The following is a 13,785-nucleotide window of genomic DNA, read 5'->3' on the forward strand; positions in this document are numbered from 1 at the left end:
CCAAATCTCCCAAACCGAGTGGGACAGTCTCGAGGGACCGAACTGTTTCCTGTATTTCTGTGCACCATGCTATAACAATACGTGGACTCTAACTGCTCCTGTCTCGCAGGTTAGAGGGGTTGAATGGAACACAGAAACATGGGAGTGAGGAGCAGGAGTGGGTCATTAGAGAATTTGAGCCTTCTCCACCAGACATTAAGATTGTGGCTGATCAGATTGGGGTCTTAGCCTCATCGTCCTGTCTGTGTCCCATTATCCGTGACTCAGTTCTCTGTCAAATCTTTAACTAACTCAGCTGTAAATACTTATAATCAGAGAGGCACCACAAAATTCCGGGGAAGAGAATTCCCATTCGAATGGCCCTTTTAGAATTCTTCCTCAACCTGCTGTGAGAATAAGAGAATCATACAGCGTGGAAAAAGATCCTTTTGTTAAATTTGTCCATGCCAATCAGGCATCTTAATCAGATCTCGTCCCACTTGGCAGCATTTGGCCCACATCACATGATCCATTCCTATTTATGGACCTATCCAGTTACATTTCAAACGTGTAAGTGTACCCGCTTTCACTACTTTCTCTGGCAGTACACCCACCAGCCTCTGTATGAAAAGGTTTCCCCTCAGGTCCCTTCTGTCTTTGCCCTCTCACCTTCACCCTATGCCGTCTAGTTCTGGACGCCCCTACACTGGGAAAAAGATCTTGTCCATTCAGACTATTCATGCGCCTCAGGACTTTATTAAACGTCTGTCATGTCACCATTCAGTCTCTGACAGCCCAGGGGAAAAAGCCTCATCCTGTTCATCAACTCCGTGTAGCTCAAACCCTCAGGTTCCAGATAATCTTTGTAAATCTTTTCTGCACCCTTTCAAGCTTAACAACATCCATCCTTTAAAAGAGTCAACTGATATGTACGCAGTTTTATTAAAGTGGCCTCACCTCCGTCCTGTCCAAGCCCCTCACGCTACCCCTACTCCAATTCTCAATGTTCTGACCGATTAAGACAAGCATGTCAACCACGTTCCTCACTACTCTACCGACCTAAACTCCACTTTCAAGGAACTATGAATCTTCACCCATAGTTCTCTTTGTTAAGCAACATTTCCCAGGGCACTACCCCGCTTTAACTTACCGAAATGTCAAACCTCACCAATATCTAAATTAAACTCCATCTGCCAGTCCTTGGCTCATTGTTGGTCAAGGATCCCGTTATATTCTGAGATAATCTTCTTCACTGTCCACTGAACCAATTTGGTGATGTTATCTGTAAACTTACTAACCATGCCTCCGATAATCACATCAAAGTTGTTTATAGCCGTGATAAAAAGCAGTGAGCTCAGCACTGTTTCTTTCAGAACACTGCTGGCCACAGGTCTTCAGTTTGGAAAACAATCCATTATCTTCAATCCAAATTTGTATCCAATTGGTTAGCTTTTACTAGATTACATATAATCTAATTTTAGTAATCTGTCTACGATGGGGAACCTTATTATATGCCTTGCTGAAATTTGTGTAAAAATTGTACACCACAGTGTATTCTTCAATCTTCTTTGTCATCTCTTCATAATACTCAATCACATTAATTAGACATGATTTCACAAATCCATATTGACTATCCCTAATCATTCCTTGTCTTTCTAAATAAATGCAAATTCCATCCCTCAGAATCCCCTCCAAGGAACTCCTCGTCTCTGACCTTGGCTGATTGAGTCGATAACTCCCTGCGTTGTTTTGGCTCACTTCTCCCTTTTCTGGCCCCACTCCTCCACTGCCCACAAAAAATAATTATAACTATGTTGGTGATATGGCCAATGATATAGTTCTCAGAGTGTGTCAGGGTCAGTGTTCGGAACAAGTCAGGCAGATTTCTTTAATCTACTAAAACAACATGTCTATGACCAAAACAAACTATGATGGAAAGTGGAATGACGAGAGGATATTGCAAATATGTACAGTGATATTTCCCTTTGAAAAATACTGAGAAACACGCACACACACACACACACACACACACACACACACACAAAGACACACACACAGACACACACACACACACAGACAGACAGACAGACAGACACACACACACACACACACACATGTATTATCGATAACAAACTGAAAAGCAAAATATCTGCAAAGTTAACTTGAAAGAACATTGTCCAAATATGATTCGAACTTATGACCTAAGGAAAAATGAGAGTTTGACCCAAATACTGTTCTATGTGTAGAGTCATCAAGTCCTACAGCATGGAGAGAGGCAGAGAGGCCCTTTGGCTCAAACTCGTCCATGCTGACCCAAATATCCAACCACACTTACCTCATTTCCCAGCACTTGGCCAATAGCATTCTCGTCCTTTCCTCTCCATGTACTTGCCCAAATGCCATTTACGTATCCTTAATATAAATGCATCAACCACTTCTGTTGACAGCTCATTCCCTTTGTGTGCCACTCTCTGTGTAAAACAGTTTCCATCAGTTTCCCTTTTATTCTTTCCCCTCTGACCTTAAACTGATGCTCTCCCCTCCTTGATTCCCCAACTCTAGGAAAAAAAGGTTGGGTCCATTCACCCTATCCATGTAAACTTCTATAGGCCCCTCTCCTGTGCTCTAAAGAAAAAAAGTCCTCGCTTGTCCAACCTCTCCCATTAATTCATACTGTTGAGTCCTGGCAACATTTTTATAAATTCCGTCTGCACACATTCCAAATTAAAAACATCCTTCCGATCGCAATGTGACTAAAACTGAACACAACACTACAAGTGCAGCCTCACCAAAATCCTGTATAACTATAACATAACTTCCCAACTGCTCTCCTCCATGTCCTGACCGATGCTTGCTAGTGTGGCAAAAGCCTACTTCACTACCATATCTAACTATGACCCCACTTTCAGAGAACGGTGGACCTAAACTCCATGGTCCCTCTGCTCAACTACACTCCTTAAGGTCCTACCAATCAACATGAAACTCCTACCTTGATCTAACGTTGCCAAAATATTCCTCGGCCCACTTCTCCAGTTTGATCAAGGTCCTGCTGCAATTTCTGATATACTTCCTCATTGTCCACGATACCACCTATCTTAGTGTCATCTTCAAGTTTCCTAGCCATGCCTTGTACATTCGCAAGAATATCATTGATACAGATAACAAATAGCAACGGGCCCAGCAGCGACCCCTGAGGCACTTCATGTGTCACAGGCCTCCAGTCCGAGAGAACCCTTCCACTATGACCCTCTGCTTACTACCATGAAGCCAATTGTATATCTAATTTGCCAGGTCCCTCTGAATTCCATGCGATTCTAACCTTCCAGACCAGCCTATCAATGGCAACCTTGTAAAAGGCCTTACTGAAAACCACACACTCTACCGCCCTACCCTCATCAACATTCCTGGTCACTTCATCAATGAACTCAAACAAATTTGAGAGGCATGATCTCCCACTCACAAAGCCATGTGATCTTTCCAGTATAAAAACAACTATTAATAATAATTATTAAAATTAATAATATCAAACTAATAAGATATAAAACTAATATCAAACTAATAATAAGATGACACTTTCAGTGGAGAATAAATTAACCATGGTATGTGATATTCGAACGTGCATCATGGGTGAAGGGCAGAATAGATTTTGTACCTGTGTCATTGAACTGTGTTGAAAAAAAGCAAGGGTGACATGGTAGTTCAGTGGCAAGTACTGCTGCCTCATAATGTCATGGATCCGGGTTTGGTTCCAGCTTCGGGTGACGCTCTGTATGGAGTTTGCACATTCTCACTGTGTTTGTGTATGTTTCCTCTGGGTGCTCCATTTTCCTTCCACAATCCAAAGATCTATAGGTCAGGTGAATTGGCCATGCTAAGTTACCCATAGTGTTATGTGTATTCGTCAGGGGTAATATAGGGTAGAGAAATGGAACTGGGTGGGTGACTGTTTGGAGGGTTAGTGTGGTCTTGTTGTGCCAGACGGTCTGTTTCCATACTGTAGGGAATCTGTCAAAAAAACTATTTCTAAACAAACCTTATATTTCCAAATGCATGCATATCGCACCCCTCAGAGTCTTCTCAAGCAACCTACGTACCACAGATATTAGACTTCCTTGTCTATCGATCCCAGATTTTTCTTTGCTTCCCTTTCTGAATAATGGCACAACATTTGCTAATCTCCAATATTCTGGAACCTAACCTGTTGCTAACGATGATGCAAAAATATCAACCAGGGTCCCCGTAGTTTCTTCTGTAGCCTCTTGCAGTGTTCTTGGATGCATCTGTTTACAACCAGGAGATTTATCCACCTTCATACAGTCTAACGCATCCAACACACCTTCTCCTGTGATATTGACTCGCCCCAAGATAACACTACGACTTTTGTCAGCCTCCCAAGGTTCATGTATTACTCCACGGTAAAGACAGAGGAGAAATATTCATTGAGAATCTCGCAAATCTTCAGGACATGCACGTCCATTTTGGACTTTGAGGGGTCATATTCTCATTTAGCTATTCTTTTGACTTTAATATACTTAATGAACCTCTTTGGATTCACCCTAATCTTATCAGCCAAAGCTATTTTGTGCCCCCTTTTCACCCTCCTGATTTCCTTTTTCAGTAAAATACTGTATCCCGTGTACACCTTCAGGTATTCCCTCGATCCCAGCTGCCTGGACCTGAGCCACGCCTCCTTTTTGCTGGTCAAAGCCTCAATATCTCCTGACATCCGAGGTTCCCTCTTCCTACCAACCTTGCCTTTTACCCTCACAGTAACACATAGACCTTGAACTGTCGACATTTCACTTTTAAAGTCCTCCCACTTGCAGGAGGTCCCTTCGCCTGCAAAGAAACTCCTCCAACCAACCCCTACAAGCTCCTGTCTAATTCCATCAAAATTCGCCTTGCCCCAAGTTTGAACTTGAACATGTGGACCAATTTTATCCTTCTGCATAACTATTTAAAAATTAGTAGAACTATTTTCGCGGGTCCCAGAGGGCTCCCCCACTATCACCTCAGACACCTGTCCTGCCCTAGATCTTAGAGTAGGTCGCGCTTCGTCCCTTCCCGATTTGCACTCTCTACTTACTGCTTGAGGAAACTATTCTGAACACACTTAATAAATTCACCCCATCTCAGTCCTTAATTCTATGTCATTCCCAGTCTATGTTAGGAAAATTAAAATCTCCTACTAATGCAATCCTATTGGCCCTGTGCGTCTCCCCAGTCTGTCTACATATTTTTGTTCCACTAATTCCTCGTTTATTATTTGGGGGCCTATAGTACAATCTAAATCCTATCACCATTCCCTTCTTATTTATTAGCTCCCCAGACAAATCCTCACAGGATGATCCACCAGTTATTTTATCTCTGCTAACTGCTGTGATACTCGCCTTAATCAAAAATGAAACTCTCTGTCCCCTCTTTCCACCATCTCTGTCCCGCATAAAGCACCTGCACCCTGGTACTTTAAGCTGCCAGTGCTGTCCCTCCCTTAGCCATGTATCAGTAATGGCTATAATATCCCAGTCCCACGCAGCGATCCATGTCCACAGTTCATCAGCCTTACCTGTCAGCCATCTTGCATTGAAACAGTTGCGATTTAATCCAACAGACATTCCTTGCTCCCTGTCGTTGTCTAGCCTGACCTGTCTCTTCATTTTACTGCTTCTGATTACTGTATCTCCTTCCAGCCTTGCACTTGCCTTCCTGCTGTTGAGGATCTCACCACTCCCCAACCCCAGCCAATCTAGTTGAAACCCTCCCTTGCAGCAGTTGCAAACCTGCCTGCTTGGATACTGGTCCCCTTCCAGCTCAGGTACAACTTGTCCTTCCTGAACACGCCACCTTGCCCCACAAAAGATCCCAGTAATCCAAAAATCTTTGCCCCCTGCACCAATTCTTTAGCCACCCCTTCATCTGCCATATCCTCCTATTCTTACCCTCACTAGCACGGAGAACCGGAAGTAAACTGGATATTACCGTGCATTTTATCCTTTTCCGTAGCTCTCCACAATCACTCTGTAGGATGTCATCACTATTTCTACCTGTGTCATTCTGTCCTTTGTACCAATGTGCACAATGACTTCTGGCTGCTTCCCGCTCCCACCACCCTCCCCCTACTCCCGGTGAGAACGTTCTGCAGCCACTCTGAGACATCCTGGACCCTGGGCATGTGGGAGGCTACACACCATTCCGGATTCCCATTTGCTGCCACACAATCTCCTGTCTGTTCACTATCGAGTCGAATAATTACTTCTGTTGTTATTCTATTTGCACAGCCTTCTGACAATGGTATTTCTTCATGAAACAGTTGAATTTGGCTGAATTGTTTTGCTTCAGGTAATGGGGAGATTCCAATGAATCCTCATCAGGAATCCTCCATTAGTGGGAAAGACGACTGGGCTTTTTTTCACTCCCACACATTGCTGTGATGAGCGATTGGGAAGCAGAAAGGGAGCAATAGAATGTTTCTCCACAGATAGGCTATATTTTCCATCTGTAAGTTAAATCAGTAACGTTTCCAGTCCCACACTGGACTCTGTGAGCTCTTCTTGAACATTGTCCGAACTATATGACTCCATAACATTCTCGACTCCAGGTCAGTGTGTTATTGCAGAATCAATTCATTCACAATAAATGGTCCTACTTGTTTTGAAGATGTATTACTATGTGCTTGTATAATGTAAAAATAAGCGTTTCATGTCTTCACAAAGTCTGTGTTAAAATGAATATTCTTAAACATGTACAGTAATTGCTGGAAAAGCTCAGCTTGTCCGTCAGAATATGTGGGAAGAGAATTCACAGTTCAATTTTACTGTCCAATGACCTTTCCTTTGAAACTGACTTATTCTTAAATTATTTCCCCAGTTTTATTCTCCCACACCATAAGAAATATCCATCCAGTATTCACCAACTACACTCTTCTCCAGATCTTATATGGTCAATAAACCATCCCTCATTCTCAGGCCTAACTGTTAATTCTTCAGAACGTAATGTCTTCATCCCAAGAATGCATAAAGAGAAACATCTTTGAGACATTTCGAAAGCAATTTTTTTTTCAGTTTAGGCAGTTATAACTACACATTATACAACAGATGTAATCTCAGCAATGCCCTGTACTGATGCAAAAAAAACATCACTAAGATCATACCCAACACCCCTTGCACGGAAGAGGATCATGACATTTACCTTCCAAATCACTTGCTACATCTTCAGGTTAATTTGATATGATTCATGTACTACGACCCACAAATCTCTCTGTAACACTGAGTTCTGCATTCTCCTTGCAGTTAAATAAATTTCTGCTGTTTCGTGTTTTCCACAAAACAGAAAATTTCCATCACATATATATTGTACTGTTTTTGTTTTCTGCTGAAGCTTTGCTCACATCCATCCTCTGTCTTTATGCCATTGCTTGTTCTGCCTTCCCCTGTCCGTATCCCATTGCAGATGCTCGGCCCTCCCCCTGTCTGTATCCCATTGCTGATGCTCTGCCCTCCCCCTGTCTGTATCCCATTGCTGATGCTCTGCCCTCCCCCTGTCTGTATCCCATTGCAGATGCTCTGCCCTCCCCCTGTCTGTATCCCATTGCTGATGCTCTGCCCTCCCCTGTCTGTATCCCATTGCAGATGCTCGGCCCTCCCCCTGTCGTATCACATTGCTGATGCTCTGCCTCCCCCCGTCTGTATCCCGTTGCTGATGCTCTGTCCTCCCCTGTCTGTGTCCCATTGCTGATGCTCTGCCTCCCCCCGTCTGTATTCCATTGCTGATGCTCTGCCCTCCCCTGTCTGTATCCCATTGCAGACGCTCGGCCCTCCCCCTGTCAGTATCACATTGCAGATGCTCTGCCCTCCCCTGTCTGTATCCCATTGCAGACGCTCTCCCTTCCCCTGTCTGTCTCCCATCGCAGACACTCTGCCCTTCCCCTGTCTGTATCCCATTGCAGACGGTCCGACCTCCCCTGTCTGTATCCCATTGCAGACGCTCTCCCTTCCCCTGTCTGTATCCCATTGCAGACGCTCTACCCTTCCCCTGTCTGTCTCCCATCGCACACGCTCTTCCCTCCCCCTGTCTGTATCCCATTGCAGAGGTGCATCCCTCCCCCAGTCCGTCTCCCATTGCAGACACACTGCCCTTCCTTGTCTGTATCCCATTGTAGACGCACTGCCCTCACTCTGCCCTCCGCTGTCTGTATCCCATTGCAGACAGTCTTCCCTCCACTGTCTGTATCCCATTGCAGACGCTCTGCCCTCTCCCCGTCTGTCTCCAATTGCAGGTGATCTGTCCTTCCACTGTCTGCATTCCCTTGCAGACGCTCTACCCTCCCCCTGTCTGTATCCCATTGCAGACGCTCTGTCTCCATTTGACATCTTATTGAATGACTAGCCTGGTGCATGAGCAAATTGAGCTCCATCTCCTTCATCCGGTTCATTAGAATAGATTGTAATTTGTTGATGACCTCATACAGATCCCTGAAGAATTCCACTCGTTACAGCTTTCCAAACACAAAATGAGTAATGATCTATACTCTGCATTTCCTGACAGCTACCTAGGGCTCACCCTCTTCTGCATAACAGCCTGGGATGGTTATAGGGCGTCCCCTGTGCGGTAATTTACTGAATACTTCATTCTGTTTGGTGGGGTCTGTTTGGTGCAGCCCATTTTGCCGCAGACGCATTTAGGCACAGAACTATTTCAGCGCAGCTCATATTTATTCATTTTCAGGCTTAGGTAAAAGCATTAATCAAAGCAATAAAAATAAAAATAATGTTTACTGCCTTTAGTAAAAATGTTAAAAAGACACCTGAGTAAGTATAACACTGACTCAGAGTTTTATTTCAGAGCTAAAATGATAATCGGTCTTGCATTTATTCACATTGAAAACATTCATGAAGCTATTGAACATTTGACTGATGCGCTTCCAGATGAACTGCAACCGCTGCTGGACTGGTTCGAGGATAACTATGGAGGTAGAAGATTACACAGTGGAAATGGTCGGCGTTCACCGCTTTTTCCAGTTGGAATGTGGAATTTATATGAAAGAACTTTAAACAATGACGACAAAACAGACAATAATGCAAAAGCTGCCCACAGGAGATGACAATGCGAACTTGATGTGGAACATCCAGTTATTTGGAAATATATTGACAGTTTACCAAAGGTTCAGAGAGGAAGGGACCTTTACTATGAGCATTTGATAGCAGGGCACGATAGTCCGTTGAAATTAAAGAAGCAGATGCTAGAATACAAACACTCGTAAGAAGATTTAGTGAGAGAAATGATGTCGAGTATTTACGAGGATTGCCCATAATTTTGAATGAACGTCATGTTTTAGATTTTTCGTAATGAACTTATATCATTTACTTTTTTTCTTTTTAACATTTTTACTGAAGAGAAGAAACATTATTTTTATTTTTAGTCTTTCATTAATGCTGTTAACTAAGCCTGAAAAGTGAGAGAGATTAGATTGGAACTGCCAGCGAGTTTCAATTGAGAATTGCTCTTTACTGAACATTGATACTTACTTGGTTGGTGGGACGTCGATTTTTCAGAATCTCCACACGAGGTGTCCTGGTCCTCTCTGGCTTTTTGTAGGATCCTCCCCATATGTCGAGGTAGACAGTGAGGGAACGGATATCGGGCACTCTACTTCGTTACAGCATCTGTAAGCCGCCCTCTCTCTCTCTCTCGCCTCCCTATCCCTCTCTTTCACCCCTCCCTCTCTCTCTCACCCACACTCTCTCTCGCCCCCTTCACTCTCTCGTCCCCCTCCCTCTCTCTCTCGTCCCCCTCCCTCTCTCACTCGTCCCCCTCCCTCTCTCTCTCGTCACCTCCCTCTCTCTCTTCCGCCCCCTCCCTCTATCTCTCCCGCCCCCTCCCTCTCTCGTTCCCGCCCCCTCTCTCTCCCGCCCCCTCCCTCTCTCTCTCTCGCCCCCTCCCTCCCTCTCTCTCTCGCTCCTCCCTCTCTCTCTCGCCACCTCCCACTCTCTCTCGCCCTCTCACACTCTCTCTCGCACCCTCCCTCTCTCCCCCCTCCCTATCTCTCTTTCCCCTCCCTCTCTCTCTCTTTCCCCTCACTCTTTCTCGCACCCCCACGCTCTCTCTCTCACCCCCTCCCTCTCTCTCTCTTGCCCCCCCTCTCTCTCGTCCCTCTCTCTCTCTTGCCACCCTCCAACTCTCTCTCGACCACCTTTCTAACTCGCCGCTCTGTCTTTCTCTCGCCCCCCCAATTTCGCCCGCGCCCTCTCTCTCTCTCGCTCGCCGCCCCTCTCACACCCCCTTCCTCTCTCTCTCTCGCCCCCTTCCCTCTCTCTCTCGCCCCCTCTCTCACTCGCCCCCTCCCTCCCTCTCTCGCTCCCCTCCCTCTTTCTCGCCCCCCCTCTCTCTCTCGCCCCCTCCCTCTCTCTCTCGCCCCCTCCCTCTCTCTCGCCACCCCTCTCTCTCGCCCCCTCCCTCTCTCTCTCGCCCCCTCCCTCTCTCTCACCCCATCCCTCTCTCTCACACCCTCTCCCTCTCTCTCACCCCCCTCTCCCCCTCCCTCTCTCTCCCGCCCACCTCTCTCTCTCGCCCCCTGCCTCTCTCTGTATCACCCCACCCTCTCTCGTCCCGCACCCCCCCTCTCTCTCGCCCCTCCCTCTCTCTCTCACCCACCCACCTGTCTCTCTTGCCCGCCCCCTCTCTCTCTCACCCTTCTCCCTTTCTCTCTCGCACGTCCCTCTCTACCTCGCTCCCCTCCCTCTCTCTTACCTCCTCCTTCTCTCTCTTGCTCCCCCCTCTCTGTCGCCCGCCCTCCCTCTCGCTCTCGCTGTTCCCTCTCTCTCTCTCAACCACCCCCCTCTCTCTCTCTTGCCCATCCCCTCTCTCTCTCTCTCTCATGCCTCTTCCTTTCTCTCTCGCCCCTCTCTCTCACCTCCACTTAGTGGAGCTGCTGGGGATGGTTTGCAGAAGGTTGTGCTGTGAGCTGCCTCAGATATTCAGGAAAACCTGATGATTTGGTGACGCAACTCTGAATGGAACATGGGGACTGTAGTTACAGCATCTGGGTCTGCAACATGAACAACAAATGGAGCAGAGGCTACAGAGAGGGGAAGCTCTGAAACCACAGACTGAGTGTATGTGGGGAAAGGGACATGCCGTATTTGCCTGTGCCTTAGTCTGGACGAGTACACATTCTCACTCTCCCCGTTACATACACTGATGCACACTCTCCCTATCTGTCCCTCACACACATTCACACTGCCCCTCTCTCACGATCCACACATGCACTCCACTCTGTCAACACACACGGATGAACACAGACCCGCTCTCTCTCTCCCTCCCGCACACACACGCACAATCCACCTCACTCTCTCTCACATACAGAATGGGTGTCTCTCACTCCCCTTCACGCAGACACGCCCTCTCTCCCACACATACACACGCGCGCTACTCCTACTTTGTAAATAAAACCAGTCTGACTCCAGGGCAAGACACAGACAGAGTCCAAACAAGGCCTCAAGCTTAGAATACATTATCTGACCGCAACTGTTACTTCATTTACATCGATAGTACCTGAAGGTGTCTCCAGGCAGTGACTTGAAATAAATTCTGTGATTTGCATTTTAATCAATCAAACCCGCCTCTCCATTCTGACTGATTAAGTACTTAAGAGCCATCTTAGGTGTGTACAATTCATGTGCATGACTTGTACAACCCTTTGATCTTGGCTAAAGGTGGCTGGAAGTGAAGACTTTACGGTGGAACCGTTGATGAAGAACAGTGGAAGGCTTTCAAAACAATTTTTCAACGTTCCCAGCAACAGCATATAATGGTGAAATGGAAGGACTGTCGCAAAAGGGTAATCTACCATGAACGTCCCAGGTAATAAGGGAGGCTATCAAATTAAAATAAATGGCATAAATAATGGCAACGACCAGTGGGAAAGTAGAAGATTGGGAAAACTTTAAATGTCAAAATAATGTCTAAACCGTTAACTTTTTTGTTGCTTTATTTTGACATTTATCAAGACACATCCGATAGGTTACAAGAGTAAACTACCTCAGAATATAAAGACAGATAGCAAAATATTCTATAAATATACAAAACGAAATGAATGGCTAAGGTAAGCAATTGTCCTTTAGAATGTGAGAAGTGGGATCCAGTAATGAGATATGAGGAAATGGACAAGGAATTGAAGAGATATTTAGTTGGTCTACACAATGAAGAACACTAATAACATGTCAGTAATTGTCAAAGGCAGGAAGGTAAGTGAGTACCTGGAAACAACCATTCCCAAGAGAGAGATAGTGTTGGGCAAGCTCATGGAGCCAAAGGTAGATAAGTCTCCTGGCCCTGATGGAATGTATCCCAAGGTACTAACAGAGGTGATGAGAGAAATAACAAATGCACTTTTGGAAATGTTTCTGATTTCACTGGACTCTGATACAATTCCAGCAAATTGGAAAACAGGAGTACAGACACCACTGTTTAAAAAGGGAGATAGACAACATGAGGGGAATTATAGACTGGTTAGCCGAACATCTGTAGGAGAAAATATTTCAATCTGTAATCAAGGAATAAATAGCATTGCATCTTGATAGAAATTGTCCCGTTGGGGAGACACAGTGTTGGTTAATGAAAGGCAGGCCACGTGTAACTAACCTACTGGAATTCTATAAAGACATTACAACTACAGGAGCCCAGTAGGTGTGGTGTACTGAGATTTCCAAAAGACATTCAATATAGTGACGCCAAAAAGGCTGCTGCGTAAGGTGTGGCATTACGGGCAATGTATTAGCATGGAGAGAGGCTTGGTGAACTAACATGAAGCAACGAGTGGGAATGCATGATTGTTTTTCTGGTTGCTGATCAGTGACGAGTGGAGTGCCTCAGGGATCGGTGCTGGGACTGCAATTATTCACAGCTTACATAGATAATTTGGAGTAGGGGAGCACGTGTAGTGTCTCAAAGGTTGCAGATGATACTAACATGACTGGCAGAGTAAAATGTGGAGAGGATGGTTAAACTTTACAAAGGGACATAAAGAGTTGAAGTGAGTGGGTCAAGGTCTGGCAGATGGAGTACAATTATAATAAATGTAAAATCATCCATTTTGGTAGGACAAATACTAAAGAGGACTCTTATTTGAATTGTTTAAAAAATAGAGCATGCTCTTGTGCAAAGGGACCTGGGTGTCCTTGTGCATGAATCACAGAAGCTGGTCTGTAGGGGCAACAGGTAATTAACAAGGCAAATTGAATTTTGCGAAAGGGATTGAGTGTAAAAGTAGGGAGTTATGTTGAGGATTTAAAGGGTGCTGAGGAGACCACACCTGTAGTATGTGCAGTTTTGGTCTCCCCGTCTGAGAAAGGAAATACTAGCACTACAATGTATGCAGAGGAGGCTCGTTAGGTTGGTTTCAGAGGTGAGGGGTTTGGTTATGAGGAGAGACTGAATACATTGGAATTATACATTGATTGGAATTTGAAAGAATGAGGGAGGAAGGAATAGAAACATTTATAATTGTGAAGGGAGTAGGTACGATAGAAATATAAAGGATGATTCCAGAAGCATGTGAAATTAGATAACAGGGCAAAGCCTCAAAACTATATGGAGCAGATTTAGGACTGAATTGAGAAGGAACGTCTTGACCAAGAAGCTTGTGAACCTGTAGAATTCTTGAGGATTTGTCATTGAATGTGTTTGAACTCTTATAGATAATTGTTTGAAGATTAAAGGAATGATGGATTATGGTGAGTGGGCGGGTAAGTGGAGCTGAGGCTATGAAATGATCAGCCATGATCTTATTGAATGGTGGCACAGGCTTGA

Source organism: Chiloscyllium punctatum, unplaced genomic scaffold (assembly GCF_047496795.1).
Source record: "Chiloscyllium punctatum isolate Juve2018m unplaced genomic scaffold, sChiPun1.3 scaffold_81, whole genome shotgun sequence".
NCBI classification, from domain to species: Eukaryota; Metazoa; Chordata; class Chondrichthyes; order Orectolobiformes; family Hemiscylliidae; genus Chiloscyllium; species Chiloscyllium punctatum.